This window comes from Arachis hypogaea, chromosome 5 (genome assembly GCF_003086295.3).
Source record: "Arachis hypogaea cultivar Tifrunner chromosome 5, arahy.Tifrunner.gnm2.J5K5, whole genome shotgun sequence".
Classification (NCBI taxonomy): domain Eukaryota; kingdom Viridiplantae; phylum Streptophyta; class Magnoliopsida; order Fabales; family Fabaceae; genus Arachis; species Arachis hypogaea.
Window position 1 is genome coordinate 32,522,261 of NC_092040.1, and position 22,564 is coordinate 32,544,824.

At 32.1% G+C, this 22,564-nt stretch overlaps 1 pseudogene; it reads right to left on the reverse strand.

Moving 5' to 3' along the window:
* Positions 1-16,822: 16,822 nt before the first annotated feature.
* LOC112803398 (proline-rich receptor-like protein kinase PERK12) lies at positions 16,823-21,960 on the reverse strand (annotated as a pseudogene).
* Positions 21,961-22,564: the final 604 nt, after the last annotated feature.

The window sequence follows — 22,564 nt, forward strand, 5'->3', positions numbered from 1 at the left end:
ATGAAAGTGTAGAGTTTCTACAAACATCTTTTTTCTCCATAATCCGCTAGTCAAAACATCTTATTGTGCACTAGTTGATAAATTACATCAAGTCTTATGCTACAAGCCTACAATAACAGGACTACTCTTATGAAAGAAAATTGGGAATTAGAGATAAAGATATGTGTATTGGACAACCTCCAGTTCCTTTTTGAATTACAAAATGCTATCAATCCAAAATTGAATAATGTACTTTGTTATAGTGTCAAAAATGTTTTGACACAAGTTACAATGAAAGTACTGTAGTTAATGCAACAAGAGCCACATGCCTTAATAATATATTCTTGCGGTGCAACAATTTGTTCCCAGATTAAACCATTTTATACATCACTTTTAAAACTAACAAATAAGCATAAGCAAACATCATAGAAATACAGTTTGAATAAATTTCTTACCAGTATATGATCCACTAATACAGATAAGGAAATTATATTTGAAGGTTATAAACTTATGTAATCAAGCACCAACTATATTTGAGAGCTAAAAAAAATAATTATCAACTTGAACCACTTATCTTCACCACCCGTACTCTTGACAATCTGGATCTTTGTTTGATATAAACTCACAAGTTTGATATGCAACCACAAGATAAATTCCACTATAAAAACAACATTTTTATTTTCTTTCATGACCAACACATTTGAAACAGGATCCTAAAAATGCAGAAAACCATTCTTATGATTATACGTCCTCAAAATCATTTTTTAATTTTCAACTTTAAGACTTTGAGATCCTGAAAAAACATGATGTTACAAACATTATCACAGTAAAGACTCATCTCTTCTAATTTTTTTTATTACAATTTGAACAACGATTCAATGTTTTATTCCTCCATAATAATACAAAATGAACTATAATTTAATGGTAAAAATACCAGGGTTTGACACCTGAATGGGTAAAATTTAATATTTAAGTATAGATATGAAAAATAATAAAAAATTTAAAATATATTAGTGATTGCAAACGACAATAATAATTTACCGGTGTATTCAATTGATCATGTTTGAGAATGGCCAATTCTTGAGTCTTAGCAGCAGCATTACTATCACTATTATTATGACCTTCAGACGTGTGAAAGGGTTGCAGTAGTGGTGGCGGGCTGCAAATCGCAACGAGTGTTGTGGTGGTTGGTGGCGCCACGAATCGCGACAAGAACGAATCTGTGGTGGTCGACGTCGCTGTGAATCTCGAGGGAGGCGCTGCGGTGGTGGCGGGCTGCAGATCGTGATGAGGAGGGCGTTGTGGTTGTCAGCGGCGCGGCGAATCGCGACGATAACAGCTCTGTGATGGTTGGCAACACTGCGAATCGGGAGGGAGGCGCTACAGTGGTTGGCAGTGGTGCCAATTACAAGGAATGACGACCGGAAGAATAGTTCAAGTTGGGATAAAGTGAGATCGCAGAGAGGTATTGCGACGAGGAAGAAAAGAATGCAGGATTAGGGTATGTTTTACTAATCCTTATAATTCAAAGTGATGATTAATGCTTATTATTTAGATCTAATTTTTTTAAAAAAATAAATAATTATTAATTTTAAAATTTAAAATTAATAATTAATTTTTGTTAGTAAAACTTGGCCAATTCTAACTTAATTTCCTCTACTTTTCCTTATTATTATCCTTAGTTTCATTGCCAGTTTCATCAAAGAAACAAAAGGTAAGAAAGAAAAACTATATATATATATATATATATATATATATATATATATATATATATATATATATATATATATATATATAACCATAGATCAATTAGGCATGACACCTAATCATTCACTTCATATCAATCTTCATCATTCAGCCTCATTATTCATTGTATGCAAACGGTGAGGACGAGAAGAGAGTAACAGAAAAAGAGAGAGAACCGTAACCCCCACCGAACTTCCAACTTTGATTTCTTGCAATCCGTAACACTAATAAAAAATCTAATCCAGTAAAAGTGTTCATATCCTCCTCCTCTACGTGTTGGTGTCACTTTTGATCGATGGAAGTTGACAGTGACGTAGCTCCCCTACCCCTTGGGATCGGCCAATTGGAGTTTTAGGAGACACAGACGATTCCAAACGTTTTCTTCTTCGGCAGCTCGATCAGAAAGCTTTTTCGGAACTTCGAATATTTTAATTTTGTACGGAGGTAGTATTTCGGTAAATTCTCACTGATTAAATTTGATTTGGATAAGTAAATGATTATTGTGATTAAATATTGATGAAGATTGGTTGACTTTATATTGAATTTTGTGGATATATTATTATATGTGATTAAGCTTGTGATTTGGTTATGTTTGTGCTGCCCAAACCGTGATAATGAGATTGATTTGGGGCTGTTGTTGTGTTAGCTTGAATAAAATGGGCGAGATTTAATGGCCGAGGAATTAAATTAAAAGCTATGAAAAAAATCGGTAACCGAAAAAGCTCGAAAAATGGATTTAAAATCAATTATATATTTTGAAAGGTCACAAGATTTTCTTGTCACCAACTTAAATATTATTTTTAAATATGAAACTGTAGTTTGACAAAAGATCAGGGTTATTTTTGGAAATACGAAATTAAATTAGTAATTTTTATAATGCTGGGTTAAAAGTAAAAGCTTAAAGAATAGAACGTTAATAAGCAGGTTTTGATATAAAAATAGTAATAATAATACTCTTTTATTCTTAAAACTAGCATTATTTGTATCATTATAATACATTAGTATTTTATTTAAAAGATATTATTTTATTTAAGACACTTAGGGAATGGGAATAATGTGAGGATGATTTATATTATGAACGATAAGAAAGAAAAAAGAAGAAATAAGAGAAAAAGAAAGAAAAATATTAAAAAATTTCTACCACAGAAGAGCAGAGAGTAAAGATTAAAAGAATATAAAGAACCTCTGCCACAGGAGAGCAGAGAATAGGAATAAAAGGAACGAAAGAAGAATGAAACGAAAAGAGGATAAGTAGAAGTATTATTTGGCCTTGAGAACGAGCTGAGATGATTATGTACCTGCTGAAATTGAGCAGAGATATGATGGTGAGTCCACCAATATTTTCTTCTAGAGATACATCAGTCAATTTAGGAGATGGTCGCACCTGTAAGATAGAGGTTACTTACAGAGGTTATCGATACATACATTGGCCAGAGAGAGCCTCACCTGTAAGACCAAGGTTGCTTACAGAGGTTATGTTTGCATACATCGACTCAAGAGAGTCGCACCTATAAGACAGAGGTTGCTTACAGAGGTTATGGCACTGGAAACCAAACTCAGACAAAGGTTGCTGATTTGAGTCGGGAGCAGGTCGAAACCGACAGATGAGCTCATTACCTGCATTAGGGATAGACATGCATCATGATTGTTTGAGCATATCTTCTATAAATTCTATTTTCTGTGATTGTGTATGTGCTGTGTTGGTTTTTTCTTTATGTTCTTTATTTATTGTATTTGATGCATGATTCGGTTGTTGCTGCTGACTGGGTATAGTATTAAAACAAACTAAACTAACCACCCCGACTCTACTAAGAACTCCCCAGTTCTTACCATGCTCTTTCCCCTTCAGATGAAAACAGGAATTCTAGTTAAGATTACCCCTATACATACGAGGACCCAGCGAAGGATATGAAGGTGATAGAGATCTCGTCTTTTGGCTGCAATGATTGATCAGAGATAGTAAGAGTTGGTAGCGTATTTTGGGTAGCGCCTACAGTGTAGCGTAGAAATTTTGGTTTAATCTCTCACTTTTGGATAGATCCACCGAGAGATTAGGAGCTATAAATACTGACTAGGCTAGTTTCAGGCGCCAGCTTAGGGGCTTCCTATATGGACCAGGGCCCGAAGTGTTAATTATGTATATAGTAGCAAGATATGAAGGGTTGTACGCTAACTCATGATATATATGGTAGCACTGATAAACCACTATTTTATGGTTTATATTGTGCTAAATTGAGTGGATTTTATCAATCTTTCGTACACTTATTCATACTAATTGCATGAGTTTACATTTTCCTTCCTGATTTTGTGCTATGATTGAAAACATGCTTCTTTGGCTTTTATTTTCTTTTATTTGAATCCTCTCTTATTATCATTCGATGCCTTGATATGTGTGTTAAGTGATTTCAGGGATTACAGGGCAAGAATGGCTTAGAGGATGGAAAGGAAGCATGCAAAAGTGGAAGGAATACAAGAAGTTGAAGAAATTGCTAAGCTGTCTAACCTGACCTCTTCGCACTCAAACGGCCATAACTTGAGCTATAGAGGTCCAAATAATGCAGTTCTACTTGCATTGGAAAGCTAACGTCTGGGGCTTCGATTTGATATATAATTTGTCATAGTGGCCATATAGATAGGTGACGCGAACGCGCGATCCACGCGGACGTGTCGCATCTGCGAATCTCATTCCACGCAAACGCGTGGACGACGACGCCTCCGCGTCACTTTGTCACGACCTGTACGGACTAGAAAGTACTGGGAGTGATTTCTGGGCTGTTTTTGACCCAGTTCTTGGCCCAGAAAACACAGATTAGAGGCTGGGAGTGGAGCAGAATGAATCAGACAATCATTACTCACAAATTTAGGTTTTAGATGTAGTTTTTAGAGAGAGAGGTTCTCTCCTCTCTCTCTTAGGATTTAGGATTAGGATCCCTCTTAAAGGATTTAGGATTTCGACTCTTCATTATGTTCAATATTCCTTTTACTTTATATTTCTCTTTTACTTCCAGATGCTTTAATACTTGTACTACTTATGTTGCCTATTTGGCTTATGAGCCATTCATGTTAGGATTTTCTTAATTAATATAATTTGAGGTATTTCAAACTTATGATTATTTTCTCTAATTTATGTTATTGATGCTTGGGCTCTATCCAAATTATTTTCATTCAAGTAAATTTTATTCCCTTTTAGCTTGGGTTGATTAATTGGTAACTCTTGAGTTGTCAAACTCAGCAGTGGTTGAAATTGGCAGATTCTAATTGATCTAGATCGCTCTAAAGCTAGTCTTCCCACAGGGATTGACTAGGACTTGAGGATAAAACTAATTAGTCCACTTGACTTTCCTTTGCTTTAGTAAAGGTTAACTAAGTGGGATTAAAACCCAATTCTCATCACACCTGATAAGGATAACTAGGATAGGACTTCTAATTTTCCATATCTTGCCAAGAGTTCATTTATTAGTCATTTATTTATTTTTCTTGTCAATTAAATTACTTTTTCAACCCTTTTTAAAACCCAAAAAATATACCTTTGCATAACCAATAATGAGAACATACTTCCCTGCAATTCCTTGAGAAGACGACCCGAGGTTTGAATACTTTGGTTTATAAATTTATTGGGTTTTGTTACTTGTGACAACCAAAACGTTTATACGAAGGGATTTTCTGTTGGTTTAGAATCTATACTCACAATGCGACTATATTTTTATAAAATTCTTTACTAGCAAAAATCATAACATCAAGCACCTTTATATGTATGTATGATCTATGATATATGTTATGTTTATATATAATGTTGGCCTTGTGTATGCTTTATTTTGATTCCTTACTGTGGCTGGTGTGTGTTTAATTAGCTGTCCTCGCAAAACTTTTTATAAAGTAAAACTTTTTCAAAAAAATTTGATAGTGCGCTAATTCAATTACAGGCTTAATAGTAAATAGTTAAAGTTTTGGGTAAGTAAGTTGGTGACACTCGGTTTCCAGTATGATCTTGACGTAATGGGAATTGGGTCGTTACATGAAAAACTACCATAAGCAACTCTAATTTTCTCATTTTCAAAGCAAGGAGAATAAATTTTAAATAAAGGAGAGAGGCTGGTCATATGGTCAGATGCACCTGAATCGACAATTCATGGTGCATTCAAGTTTGAGGTGCAGTTAAGGGACAAAAATACTAAAATTACTTATTTGTACCAATTACCAAAGAACCACTAGGAGTACTAGACACACAATTGAAATTTAACAACCCTATAAGCTGCTCAACTTGTTACTTACTTAAGGATGAATTTTTAGCCTCATGAGCAGTTAAGGTAGAACGTATTTTGGGACCAGGTTTGCTGCCTTTAAGATGTGCTGGTTTTTCATGAATCTTCCAGCAGGTTTATTGGTGTGACGAGGTTTATTGCAGTGGTCACACCGAAGATTGGAGGGGTGCTTCTGAGTTGATGAACTTTTAAGTGCATCTAGTGCCACCAAGAGTGCATTAGACTTCAAAGAAGTCTGTTCAGTCTTACCTTTCTTCATCATCACAGTTTTACGAGTTTTCTCTCTTCTAACTTCAGCAAATACTTCTCCAATTGAGGGTAATTAAGATTGCTCTTCCAATAATTTTGCCACGAATTTCATCTAGCTCCACATTAAGGCTTACAAGAAATTGGAATATCCTCCCTTCTTTCACTGTTTATTGGTGGTATTTGGTATCAGCACTTGAATTCTATTTGTAGTTATTAAAGTGGTCAAGGTCCTGCCACATCCGTTTCATTGTGTGAAAATATTTGGTGACATTGTCACTCTCTTGTTGAATTTTTCTTGCTTTTAGAGTAAGTTCATAAATCTGAAATTTATTCCTAAGATTAGAATACATCTCCTTGACACTATCCCACAATTCTTTGACAGTGGTATAGTACATATAGTTACTATTGATATCCTCCTCCATTGAGTTCACCAGCCATGTCATCACCATAGAATTTTCGGTATCTCACACATTATATTGTGGGTCAGTGACGTTAGGCTGTCTTCGCTCACCGGTGAGATATCCAATCTTTCATTTTCTACGGATGTACATCTGAATTGATTGAGACCACCTAAGTAGTTTGACCAATTGAGTCAAAATGTGGTGATCTGAACTGAATGAGAGTCACTACTAACTAGTAACTGTTGCTCAGGTTTTAAATCTGATGGAGTAAGAGTGGTATTCTCCTTCTGTTCATGATTAATGACTGAGAAACTGTCAGCTATAGCTACAAATAAAAGGCACAATGTAGAGATCCTGCTCTGATACTAACTTAAAGTGTTTGAATATTATGTATATCAAATGTATAGGGAATCATCCTCTTTATAGAGGAATTACTGAAATAGAAATAACTAGAAAATAAAAAAAATACTAGACTAAAATAAAGGAAAGATTTCTAATCATAAAATCCGTAAAATTAAGATAAACTAAAAAGGAAAGGATATTATAGTTAATTCTATTTACAGAAAAGATTCATGAAAGAAATTAGGAATTTGATTTTGATTTGATCTTAGTCAACATTGTCAATGCATTTGCATTATTATGTGAGTTACTTCAAGTTCAAGCTAGGTTAAGTGAAGATAAATTTGTTTGTATTGATGAACAAGTAGCAACTCTTTTACTAATTCTAGCCCATAATACTACAAACCGTAGCATTTAAGACCCAATTTGGATAAACAACTTAATGAAGTTCTTTTTGAAAAAATAGTTTAAACAATAAATAGTTATATTAAAAGTGGCTTATAAATAAGTTATTTTGTATTTGGGTTTTTAATTCTAAAAGTGTTTATTTTATAGAAACGTGATAAAAAGTAGTAGTATTATGAGATAAGTCATTTTTTAACTTCTTTATAAGCTCCTAAATAGCTTCTTAGAAAGTTGCATTTTAATTTAATTGCATCAGACATTAATACTACTACTTTTCATAAGTCAAAAGTTCAAAAAAATTATTTTTAAAATTTTCCAAACGGACCCTAAGTTAGGTTTTATAGGTCAGGTGAAACAATTAGTATGAGTTTCACAAAGTATTATGCTCGGTTATACGTAGGGGTGGCAAGCGGGGAAGCCCGCCCCGCCCCGCCAGAAGCCCGCCTTTTGGCGGGCTGGCCCGCCCCGCCCCGCCTAATGAGGCGGTCCTAGAATCCTAACCCGCCCCGCCTAACTGCGGGCTGGCGGGCTGGCGGGCTAAGCCCGCCAAAGCTCCTCTTTTTTTTTTTTTACTATTAACTACTAAGTAATTATATAATTTTACAACCATATTAATAAATTTATAATTTCTAATGGTATAAAAAATTATATTTTTTATATTCACAAACATTAAAGTCTTTGTAATTATAAATATCTAATAAATATAATTATAAACCAAATTTTCATTCAAAATATAAGTATAAATATTCTCTCCAAAGCAAAATAAATATAATCCAAAACATAATTATAAATATTGTCTCTAAAATAACATAAACATAATTCAAAACACTCAATTTTTATCTTCATACTCTTGTAAGTTAGGTTGGGGGAAGTTAAGTTTTGGCAAAAAAATTGCAAAAATACCCCCTCACTAATAAAAACCTTAGCCCGGCGGGGAAGCCCGCCCCGCCCCGCCAAAGCCCGCCAAAACCAGCGGTTTAAGCGGTGCGGGTTAGGCGGGCTTTTGCTTTTTGGCGGTCCCGATTTTCCAGCCCAGCCCGCCTTTTTTGGCAGGTTACGCGGGCCGGCCCGACGGGTTTAGGCCCGTTTGCCACCCCTAGTTATACGTGTCCAAAGTATTTCATTTGCGAAGGCAGATCTAGTCCCAGATGACTGCATAGATCCTAGATGGAAGTGGTTTAAGGTACTATTAAACTCCATGTGCATGTCACCTTTTAAGTAAACTAGTATTTTCACCCGTAATAATATTACGGGAATATAAATTTTTTAAAACTATGTTGATTCTGACATTATAGATTATGGCACAAAAAATTTATAGCATTAAACTACTTTTACAAAAAGGTTGTAAGGGATAAAAGTTCCTGTCGGCTAAGAAGACCAGAGTCTCTGTAGATAAAAAAAATTAAATAATAAAATTTTTAGTTATTATTTTCATATAAAAGAGTTTAATTTTTTACTTATAATTAATTTTAATATTCGTTATCTAAAAGTTAAAAGAATTTAACGTGTATACTTTTATATTTGATTAGGTGTTAAGTTTGTTGCACAAATAGAAATAATTAATTTTTATTCTTGCTATTTAAAAATAATAATTTTTTCTCTCTATATATAAAAATATAACTATATATTAGCATAAAAAAATTATATTGATAGTTATAAAATTAACTCAAATATTTTTTTAAAAAATAATTGAATCTTGATTCTAACTTTTAATCACAATATTAGTATTTTTTCTAAATTATATGTAATGAATATTTGAAGAAAAAGAAGTGAAAATATAGATTAAAAAAATAAGTAGTAAAAATTTAAAATTAAATAAAAAAATATGCAGATAATAATATTTTTTATTTAAATTATATTATGTTGTTAATTTTATTTTTGTAGAACAAAAAGGTAGAGAAAAATAGAGAAAGAGAGAAAAGAGAGAAAGATAAAGAAGAAGAATGGGAGAGGGAGTTTGTTAATTTTCGAAGTTGAGAAATTTTTTTATTTTAATTATAATAAAAAAATATATAGTGACATATTTTAATCTGTCAAATTATTAATATAAAATATAAATTATAAATTATATATAGAGTGAGAAGGATAGAGAAAAATAGAAAAAAAGAGTGGTAGATAAGAGAATGTAAGGAGGTTTACTAATTTCAGAGGAAAATATTTTCTTTAAATTTTAATAAGAGAATGTCATGTGACACATTTTAGTATTAAATTAGTTAGTAATATATAAATATAATATATAATATAGCTATATTTTAATTTTAATTTTAATTTAATTTAAATACAATTAGAAAATGTGATATTGTATATTTTGATTGTAAAATTTGTAATTAATCATTGATAATGATATATAAAAGAGATAAAGTAAGTGAAGCAATGAGAGAGATAGAGAAAGAGAGAGAGAAGATGAGAGAACTTTTAAATTTTGGAGGGAAAGATTTGATTAATACTTTCGAAAGATTTACAAAAAAAAAAAAACCTTTTGAAAGCTAAAACCATTAATGATGTTGTGTTTGTGATGATAAACTCAAAATTGGTAAAGAAAAAACAAACTAGAAGAAGTCTTAATTATGACTATAGTCTTGATGAGTTGGACTCTGATGAAGAGTGGATTGTTGCTGACGAAGATGGAGAAGAAGAAGATTTAGATGCTCTAATTTCATAACCTGATTTAAATAATGGAGCAAGTGGTATTAGAGTTGTTGGTGCCTCTAAGGATCCTTTGGCAATTTCTTACTTTGATGATGATGAGTTTAAAGAACTTCTTTAAGGACCTCTTCCTCCTGCTCCTGATAATGAAGATGGTAATGCGGAAGCTTGTGAAACTCGTGAAAATTTTATAACAGATGAATAGAATGATTATTAAATGACTTGTTTAGATTTTAGTTAATTAGTTGTTCATTCTAGCAGTTTGGTTGGTTTATTTGCTACTTGACTTCATTTTAGTGTCATATAAACTTATGAGTTGTGAATTTGTGTTTTGATTCGTGAGTTGAGTTGTGAATTTGTGTTGAATTATGACTTTTGATTTGTTATGGTATATATTACTTATAATCCTATAGGTAATTTAATTTATTTGAAATTTATTTTATTATCTATGAAATTAGTTTTTGCTATCAAATTTTTCTATATTTTTATATTTTACTAGTTCTAAATTAGCTTAATGAGTTGAGGTAAAAACTATGAGTTCACTATCTTGATTAGAGATATTTTAATAAATTTAATTGTGATAATATGAATTTTAATTAAAGATATTTGTTATTGGGAGTATTTTAGTAAATCTAAAAAAATTAGAATCGATAATAATTTTAATTAAACATATTTGTTATTAGAGATATTTTAGTAAATTTAATTGTGATAATGTGAATCTTAATTAAAGATATTTGTTATTAGAAATATTTTAGAAAATTTTAAAAAATTAGAATCGATAATAATTTTAATTAAACATATTTGTTAATTAAGAATATTTTAGTAAATTAAAAAAAAATAGGATCAATAATGATTTTAATTAAACATATTTGTTATTAGAGATATTTTAGTAAATTTATTCCTAGAGGTATTTTTATAAATTAAAAAAATTAATGTAAAAAAAATAATAATATTTAATTAGGTTTATATTTAATTTTAGTTATTAATCTTTTAATTTGAATAATTAAGAATAATTTTAACATATTACAGAATATAATTAAAAAATTTAAATCTAACTAAATAATAAATTATTCATTTCTAAAATGATTATATAATGTTTAAAATATTAAATTTTATAAATCAAACATAAAAATATTATATGTCAAATAATTTTATTCTAAAATATTATATTCTTAAAAATAATACTTTTGAAAATAAAAACTAATACTTAAACCACATCCTGTGTTTAGTGTTTAAGTATATATTTTTTTTAGGCAAAATTCTTAAAGTGGTATCTGAGATTGACGTCGTGCACTAAAATCGTTCCTAAAATTTCAATTGCACTAATTACGTCTTTGAAATTGAAAAAATCACACCATATTAATTATTGACCCGTTTTCAGTTAACGACACGCTCATATGTCTTAATGACGTAGACCTTTGGTGACACATGTCACTTCATAGTCTGGCCACTTGTAACCATATGCCGACGTGTCAGTTGGCAACACGTGGCATGCTGATGTGAATGGTTATGCCATGTGTCATAATGCTATTTTGCTACGTGTCGAATTATGCCACATGTCACAATGTTATTTGTTCACGTGTCTTCCACCATGTCATCATTACGTATGCACCAAATTGGTCATTTACTTTGCATCAAATGACTCATTTTAGTCCATAAAATTGAATGTCGTATACCAAATTACTCCCTTCATCAGTTTGTCCTTTTTTTTATAAATTTAAAATTTTTAATATCTTTGAATCCACTAATTTTAATTTTATCTTTTCACAAGTTATTTAAATATAAAGTACTTTTATAAAATGTTATAAAAATTTTAGTTTTAATTATACAAATTTTTTTATAATATTTTATTAAAAGAATTATATGAGATATTGATATTGATTTAGTAAAGAGTGTAAGTTAAAAGTATAATAATATTTCTTAATACAAATTTTTTTAATATTTAACACTTTAATAAATATTTTAAGAATACTTGATAAAATATTTTTAAACTACTATAAATTTACTATTCCCATCCGTTTTAAGAATGTTCGATTTCCCATATAACTGACTTCTCACTAAATTAATAGAATAGATGTATATTATCGATTATAATAATTTATTTTATCTATAACTTAGTTATGCGGCCTTTTCATATACTACACTATTAATTAATATAAGCACTTATTATAGCCATGACTTGAACAGTTTTAAAACAGTTACAAATAAACACAAAAAACAATAATAAAATTTTGGATTTAGCTAACATGTGTTCTAATGATACAAGTTAAAATTATTAATTGAAAAATTTATTATAAAAAATTATATAATAAAAAATACAATTAAAATTAGTGTATAAAAAATATTAAGAATTTTAAATTTACAAAAAAATGAGAACAAACTGATGAAGGGACTAATTTAGTATATGATATTCAATTTCAACGACTAAAATAAGTTATTTGATCAAAACTAAAGGACCAATTTGGTGCATATATAATGATGATATAGTAGATGACACGTGGACAAATAATATTGTGAGACGTGGCATAATCCGACACGTAGCAAAATAGCACTGTGACACGTGACATAACCATTTACGTTAACACGTCACGTGTCGCTGACCGATACATCATCATACTGTTACACGTGGACAAACCAAAAGTTACACATGTCACCAAAAATCCACATCATCAAGTTACGTCAGTGCATCGTTAACAAAAAAACGAATAAGAGATTAATATAGTGTAATTTTTTTAATTTTAGAAATATAATTAGTATAATTAGAATCTAAAATACAATTTTACTACATAGTTTCAATCCCATAAACTACTTTGAGAATTTGGCTTTTTTATATAAATAAATAATAAAAATACATTATTTATCAAAATACGCGCGGATAGAAATCGTTTTAGAAATACGCAGGCCCAACTCAGGTAAGACGACCGCGAAGTGGAGATCCACTCCAAACCGTGTCCAACGGCTACGAAATGGGCCTGACACCTTCAGCTCCCATATCATTTTCAGCATCCACGAAATGGGGGGCACCTAGTTGCCGGTGCCTGCGAAATGGCCATAGCAGCGGAAGGGATGAATTTCATATTATCACAATTAATTCATTCGATAATTATCTAAATAATAATTTGAACATTAAAGTGTATGTTTTGCAATTAAATTAGAGTGGTGTCATGTGCTTCTATGTTGTTTACATGTGTAATATTTATTTTTAAGGTTTATTTGCGTTCATTGTAAAACTTCGGTTAGTCGAAAATTCCATGTAGTGTGTTTTGGTAGTGGAAAGATATGGTTTTAAGTTGGTGTTTACGAGCAACAAGCATTGCCTTTAGCACCAAACAGAATCCTTCGTGGAGAAAAAAAAAATCAATGGTAGCTTGACCATTTCAACCTTATTGATTTCTGTTATGGCTATTTCGCAAGCACCGGCAACTAGGTGCCCTCCATTTCGTAGACGCCAAAAATGACATGGGAGTTACAGGTGTTAGGTCCATTTTGTGGCCGTCAGACACGATTTAGAGTGGATCTCCATTTTACGGTTGTCCTCTCTGAATTGGATCTGCGTATTTTCGGAACGATTTATGAACGTACATATTTTGGTAAATAATATATTTTTATTATTTATTTATATAAAAAACCCTTGAGAATTTAGCCATCTTTTCTAATTATAAGGTAAGTGTTCACCTAAATTAAAAAGCACTTTGATCTAGAAAATGATTAATTAACAAATATAAATTTGAATGTACACGATATCGATATAGTGTACACAGAATCTGTGTGAAAGTAACAAGGGGAACCACCCTCCGTCAAAAAGAATTAAAGGGAACAGGGTGACCCCATTTATCTTTACAAGATAGCGCTTGTAATTGTTAGTATTTGTTTGTTGGAATTGCTTTGATGCTTTTGCACCAATCCCTATGTTAATAAAACAAATGGTATCTCTCTCTCACACTCTGTTCCTTCTTTCACAGATTTCGGAGTAATCCTTGACCAGGGTCTACTTATTATGCTTAGTTGGAACTTCATCATGATCATGCTAAACCACATTTTTTGTTGAACTTACGAGAGAAAATTACTATTTTTATTTATGAAAATTTAAAATGTCGATAAATTTACCTATAAATAAATAAAATTAATATTTTTAAAATTTTAAATAATTTTTTAAAATTTAAATAATTTTATTAATAAAAATTTATTTTTTATGAATAAAAATAATAATTTTGTTTATTTGTAAATAAATTTATCAATGTTTTGAATTTTTAAAAATAAAAATAGTAGTTTATTCAAATTATGACAAATAATGTTGCATAATGCATCCAGTTAGTGTAAAACTGTAAATAGTCTTCAATAATTTTCAAACATTAAACAGCAATAAAAGTTAATAACCACTGAAGAATAAATAAAATATAGTTGCTATCCACATTCACTTCTCTTTTTAATTAATAATTTAATATTATAAAATTCTATATTATACTAAATAACAGAAAAAAAATGAATCAATTAAAATTCAATATTATAATATACCCTGTTAATTTGTAGCAAGAAAACAATCCCCTGCCCCAATGAAGAAAACAATATGGATGGCCCTTTTGATCCGTGAATGATGACCCACCTAAAGAAATTTAATTTAATACTATATGTGATATTGTATGATTAAAGCTTCCAAAATGCTTTGCTCGCTCTTCTTGTTTCCCTCTGCACTATCTCATCATTCCAATGATTGTCAGCGAGAACACTCCTCCAGTAAACAAAAGCTGCACATTCATGGGGCCTAGTGAGAGAGAGAGAGAGAGAGAGAAAGAGAGATCTCACTTTCTCTTTCTCTTCTTACAAAGCAAAAAATAAACAACAAGTAAAGATCACAAAAGAATATCTTTAGTTGTTGTTGGCCTTCTTTATTAAAGCAAGTTCCCCCTCTGCTCCCTTTACAAATTCAAAAAAATAAAAAAGAAAAGAAAAGAAAGAAGAATATCTCTCTTATACATATATCAAACACACTAGTCAAATTTTCAAATCCACACTAGCTAGCAACTAGTAGTTGAGTTTGAGTGCATGAGGAGGTTAATAATCCAAAAAATCTACCTTAGTTTGCACTCAAAGAACAAGAGCTGAACCCTTAATATACCAATTCCCTCATCACCATCACCAGTCACCCCTCAAATTCTAAAGTTCTAAACATTCAAAATGTCCTTACAAGTTCAACCACTGCCACAGCAACAACAATCACAGCAATTCCAACAACCTGTCCAACAAGTGTATCCAACCACTTACACATATGAGTCACCCCCTCACCATTCAAATGGCTCATTTGGCTCAGTGTTTGTTGTTCTAGCCATAATCATAGTCATTTCCGCCGTCGCATGCTGCCTCGGACGCCTTTGCGGCCGCAAGAGCCACGGCCACAGCCTGAAACATTCCAAGCAGCAAAAGCAGCAGAAGCAGAATCAGAACCACCATGACTTCCGGCCTACTAAGGAAGTGGACATTGAATTTGGCTTTGACAAGAAGATTGCAGCCTCCAAGCCTATGAATGGACATGGTTATGGTCATGGAGGAGGAGGAGGAGGAAGAGGACCACCTAAGCCACTTGGTCCTCCCCATCATGGTGGTGGTGGTGCTGCTGCTGATATGAATATGAAAAGTTTTGAATTAAAACTTGGCCCCCCTCGAAAACTAAGGGCAGGAGGACCATGATGCAAGGGAATAATTTATGAGAGTAATATTATTATTATGATTATGTTAAGTAGAAAATGCCCCCTTATTGTTGGCTATACTTTCTATATATTATCTTCTGTGTCTTAAACTCTTAATATCTCTTCTTATTAGATCTCCCACTACAAGAACAAGAGATGATGAAATGTACAATATGATTATCTTCTGTATGTGCTTTTATTTTTGCCTATATTTTCTATTGTCTTTGTTCTCTGCAACTGCAGTATGGATTTGTAAAATTAAACACAATGTAAAATCACAACTAGTTCAATTTGAAATTAATGGATTGACTGGTTATTTTAAAGAGAACTATGGTTTTGGACTAGTTAGTTTTACTTTTATCTTTAATTAGGTCGATGTTAGTCAGATATGAGAAGGGGTTACCTATTGGCCCGGTAATATTTTGCTCTTGCTGGTAAATGACTAGAATAAAAGTCTTGACATGTATTTTTTCCATTGAATCTTATAAATGTAACAAAGTTACTAGAAAATACAAATTCTTAATATTAAGGATCTCATTTGTGAAACTGATTGCTTAGTCCTCAAGAACATTGAGCCTTCTTGTTAGAGGGGAGACAGATCTTATTCTCAAGATTCAAGAGCTCCTCCTCCGTGCTTGGAATGTGTAGTTTGAATGGATTTTGAGGAAAGCCAACAAAGCTGCAGATTGACTTGCTAAATATGGAGTTCGAAGGACCATTGATCAAGTTGTGTGGATTGTCCTTTCGGATCTTAACTTTGATGTTAGTTTAATTATGAGGAAACCTATGTCAGCCAATAAGAGAGATCTATTTATATATGATAGTAAATTAGTAATAGTTTACAAGCATTCAACGACCCCAAACTAAAAACGACTAGGGGTAAGAAACTAGAATAAAAATTGAAAAAACACAAATTAATATAATAAAATTTCCATTGCCGCCGGTGCCAAACTTCCGTTGGACCTATACCATCTCTTCTCTCCAAATCCTCATCTCTTATCTTCTATATTAATATCGAAATAATAAAATTAAACTCTTTACATTTTTGACACAATAAATTATTTTAATTATAATTAAATTCTAAAAAAATGAAAAAAATTTGAGATAAATATTGAAATAAACCCATTATATTTACAAATCAATTCAATTCCTATTTTTATCCATTATAAACAAAAAATGTAATTTTAAAATTAAATCAATTTCAATTCTATGGTATCCCATACACATCCTAACAGTCTTTGATATTTTAACTAATATCACAGTATAAACCGAAAGTATGTTAAAATGATTCATTCTATCTTTGTATAGGTCGTACTGCCCCATACCATGAACAAAAGTAAATCTTTGCCCACAGCCACGGATTGAGTGAAGAGAGACATTTCTGGTGCGCCTTAAACTTGATTATGCCAATAATGCTCATTGCTCTGTTCTAATACATAGGTGAGTCCCCATGAAGACTTTTATGGTTTCTCAGAGTCAGAGAAGCTCCTATGGTTGTTGAAAGATCTAGGTTCTGAATTACCACCTGAACTAGTTGGCATCCCTAAAGAAGGAGACAACTCTCTTGAACTGTGTTCTGTACTATACATATCATAGTCGTAACCGCTAAAATTGCCATCAGCCATCATCCTTCTAAATCTCATAATATCATTAATGTACTGGCTTGAATCATATATTCTGCTTTGACCATATTTCACCCCATTTGATAGATCTAGTTGTTCTCCACACTCTAAGGCTCTTGCCACCTAATTCGACATAACAAAAAAGAAGCTGCTGCATTTAGTAAAGGGTAATATTTATACAAGAATAATATTAGATAACTAGCTTTTTTTAGCCAACATCAGTCAAATTTCTTAAAATTTAAATACATGACCTGAACCATACGGGGGCGTTTAGGAGCAGAGTGGCGAACACATGCGGCAGCAGCCTCAATCATGGTTAACATTTCAGAATGAACATAGCGTCCTTCAAGCCTTGGGTCTTCTAGATCACCAAACGCACGCGTCCCCATTGCAAGAAGAAGATGTGGACGAGCCTGTATGCATGTTAATTTGTGATGATAAGGAAAGATCAAAATAAGAGAAATCAATTCATGTTTCTTCAAGTTTAGTCATACCCACTCAACCAAACTCTCTTCTCCGATGGGCCGCTTTGGATCAACGGGCTTCCTTCCAGTTATGAGCTCAAGCAGGACAACTCCAAATGAGAAAACATCTGATCTATCCGTTAATTTTCCACTTGTTGCATACTCTGGAGCCATGTATCTGCACAACAATGTATAATCATCCAAGATTAGCTATTACCAAGAAAACATGTTTTACAACATTATAATGTTACTCTTTTATATGCCTACCCGAAGGTCCCCATCACCCTGGTTGATACATGGGTGTTAGCGTCATCAGTTAGTTTGGCAAGTCCAAAGTCTGCAACCTGTGTGTGTTAATAATTATATAAGGCTAAATTACCACTCTGGACTTCAAATTTAGACAGATAATAATTTAGAAAGAATATATATGCTTATATATACCTGTGCTTCATAAGCACCATCCAAAAGTATGTTTGCGGACTTAATATCCCTATGAATAATCCTTGGGTTGCCTAGAAAACAGAAAAGTTAAACTAACACATCAGTGTCAATATTTGTGCTTGAAGTTGAATGTATGTTCACATCAGTATCAATTACTTAATTTCCTTCTTCTCTTCAGTAGAAGACATATATACGTATAATTAGGGAGCTTCTAGCATGTTTAAATATGACAAGCCTAAAATGTCTTTACAAGTAGTGTATGTTTCCAGAGAGATTGGAATTGGAACTAAAAAACTAGAATTCAGTATTGTATTTAATAGTCATATTAAGACTAAAATTTTATTTTTAGACACAAAATTTTAGTCTTTTTAATATTTTTAAAAAATAAAAACACAAAAGATTAGAATTTTTAAGGTCAGAAATTAAAATTTTAACAATATTCTTTTTTAATATTAAGAATATTTTAGTAAATATTTTCATTTTATATTTATATTTATCTTAAATTAAAAAAATACTAAAATATAATTCAATTCTACATATTTTATACTAAAAATAATACAAAGACTAAATTTATTCTCAGTCACTTTTTCCAGATACAACTATGAGTTGATTTTCTCATTCTTACTATGTCCTGGTCAACTGTTTGACTGTATTTGAATTTGATTTTGCTTTTTAGAAAAAATTATTCCAGTAGCATAATGTTAACACACATTAATAATGTTCCAGAATAAAGATGGTGCTGCTTATGGAATTGGAAAAGCTTTTCCTAATTTGTGTGTAAATTTTTTTGTTAAAATAAAAAAATTAAGCAAAAAAAATCGTGTTACAGCAATAACAAAATCAATCCACAAAAACATCTTAAGCATGTTAAACATAAAATACTAAAAATCTCTGTATAATATAAAAAAAATAATGAAAAAGATACTTACAGCCCTCATGCAGATACGCTATGCCCCTTGCAGCGCCATTTGCTATCTTCATCCTATTCGGCCAATCCAAAACAGGTAAGTTATTTCCTACATACAGATCACCACACACCAAATCAATTCCTACGTATATAAAAATTAGTTTTTCTATATCCTTATTTCTTTGGATATATTTTGCTACAAAAGTTGCTTCATTATCCTATTCGGTTGTGAATCTTAGTAAATGTCAATTGAACAATAGAAGCTTACTTAGCTTAGACAATATGATTGATCATGGAAAAAATTATGAAATATGTACCAATTCTTTTCTCATCCTTAATTTTGATTCATCCAATACTTTGTTAGCATTAAAAACAGGTTAGTCTTGAAAGAAAACCGGTTGATATATTATTATGTAACAAGTAATTTTTACATAAAAATAAAAAAGAATAAAAAAGAAACTCACATTACCATGCAAGTGCTGACTGAGATTCCCATTAGGAACAAACTCATAGACAAGAACTCTATGTTGCTCAGCTATGCAATAACCAATCAAAGAAACCAAATGACGATGATGAATCCTACTAATAATGTCAACCTCAGCCCTAAACTCTCTTTCTCCTTGGCCACTACCAGGTTTCAGCATCTTCACTGCTCCTACTCTACCATCGGGCATTAAAGCCTTGTACACACTCCCGAACCCACCTTCTCCTATTACGTTCTCACTCGAAAACCCGTTCGTTACTTCCACGATTTCTTCGTAGCTATAAGCCATTATACCCCCACTCATTTGTTGTAGCTCTGAAGGTGATCTCACGTAACCTCCATAGTTGCCTCTCACCGGAGTAGACTGTTTTTTTTGTGAACCGTACTTCCCTACTTGTGGACCATTGGCCCCGCCTGGTTTGTAGTAGTAGTGTACATTTCCACCTAATTATCATCATCATCGCAATCATTCAAAAAACGAACATAATGAGTAACCAATGCTTAATTCATACTACGTACTCCTCCGTGAAAAAAAAAAAAAAAATAGAGTAACTCCGATCCAAATCCTCTGGCTACTAGTCTTGACTCGTCAAATTTGAAAGTCAAAGTCTAGATACTAACAACTAACAAACATAGATTAAAAAATTGGGATACGCACGACAGGCCTGCTGAAAAATAAATCATAATGTCTCTAGGGAAATGATAATTTTTTTATTCTATTTTTTATAATGTTATTTTATATAAATAGTAAAATCTGTAATTTTAATTTTAATTATATTTTTAAGTCTTCTTAAAATTTTATTGCTACTAATATTATTGATACAAAGTTTACTATAAAATTCACCTATTTTATTTTGTATAATAATACACAAATTTTTTATTATTTTTAAAATAATTTATGATTAAAATTTAACTTAAAAATAACATATAAATAAGAGTAATGATATAGATTAACATGATTTATTATTTTTAATCAATAATTAATTTTATAATATTTAAAAATATAAGTTAAAAATATATTATTAAACTGTTAAATTAAATCTATTAAATTATTGGCTAAAATACATAAAATTATGGCCTTGAGATTTTCTATATAAATTATATTAATAAGAGATCTAACAATATCTTTTCATAAAACATAAATTCAAAAAATAAAATGATAAAATCATAAAAGCACGTTAATAATTAAAAATTATTAAATAATAATTTAATTAAATATATTAAATTATTTAATAATTTTTAATTAATACTTTTTTTTGGTGAGTTTCCACCAAAATGAAAATGAACATAATTTACCTTGTGGCCAACCGGCATCGCCTCGATCTTTCTTCTTCCTAAAAAAAAAGAAGAGAATTACAGCAATGAGTGCAATGATGGAAATTGCAGCCACTGCAAAACCAACATGTTGGCCTATCCGATCACTATAACCTCGTGTATTCGAAGTTGACGACGCTGGGGGAGAATGGCGCTTCGAAGAAGATGAATCACCGCCTGATCTTGAAGGCGGAGAAGGTGATTGTGGCGGCGTAGTAGGGTGGTTTGGAGGGGAACTAGTTGTCGGCGGCAGCGGTGGCGGAGGAGGAGGAGGAGGAGGAGGAGGATGAGAAGGAGTAACTTGAGGTGGTGGAGTAGTAAAGTGTGAATCTGGTGGCGTTATTGAAGTTGGGGGTGGAGGAGGTGTAACCCGTGGTGGCGGAGGTGGCGGAACTGGCGATGGCGGCGGCGGGGGTGTTTTTGGAGGAGGCGAGTGTTTTGGTGGACGCGGAGAGGGTGGTGGTGGTGGAGACTTTGATGGCCGTGGTGGAGATTTCGGCGGCGGCGGAGAACGCGGAGGCCGTGGACTCGGTTTTGGTGATGGATCGTCAGACGATGAATTTGAATCGGACTTTTTCTTGAGTGATCTACGGAAGGAGTCGGAGGCATGAGGGGATGGCGGCGAAGAAAAGTTTGAAGAATCAGAGAACGAAGATGGCGTCACGTTGGAAGAATGGTCGTGGATAGCCATCTCAAAGAGATCTCAACTTTTGGATGATACTCAGAAATGGCAACAAAATACAGAACCCCCGTAGTCATTAACAATCAAAGAACATTGAAATTGAAAATGGTGTCAAAAACTGATGATGACAAATTAAATTGCTTTCCCCAGATCAATCAACATAGGCATAAACAACAACAATATCCTCTGATCACGTCATACATGAATCATAAGCTCTCAGCATCGTTCAATGACATTGCTTTAGGTGGTTTGTTTCGCTTCACCATGTAATCGCAGATTGCAAGTTGCAATCGTTGCATGCGTGCGTGCGTGCATGCATGGAGCTAGCTTCTTTTTTTTTTTTTTCTGGTATTTTGGGGTTAGGGTCTGTTATTGAGCCAAGTGTCAGTCTGTGTGTCTTGTCCTGCTTCTCAGCTTGAATTTCGGGTTACCGCGCAATCTCCAATGGGCTCTTTAAAATTTTAGGGGTTATACTTTTGTTTTGACTTCCAATCATTTTGTTTGTCCATCCTTCGATTTTTTCTTGGAGCTAAACTTTCCTGGTCACGCACGCTTGACCCACTAAGAAATGGGCTTTAAATATTTATCTAGTCTCGGCTATAGTATTCTAAATCCAACCAATCAAATCTCATTAACCAATAACCAACTTAAATTGATTTAGTAGTTAATTTACTAATATTAAAAATTTAAATCTCATTTAATCCTTAAATGGAGATCCAAATCGCACAAGAAAAAAGTAATCAAATTTGGAAGAGTAAAGCTAGGGAACCAAAAGCATATCAGCCAAAATTCAGCCAAATACCTTTCGATGAATTCAAAATCTCTACGAGTTAATATATATGGATGTTTCTTCTACTAAGTATGAGAATGTTTTTTTTTCATATTAAATGGATGTTCTTTTATGTATTTTTTGAATTTGTGTTTGACGAAAGGGAAAAT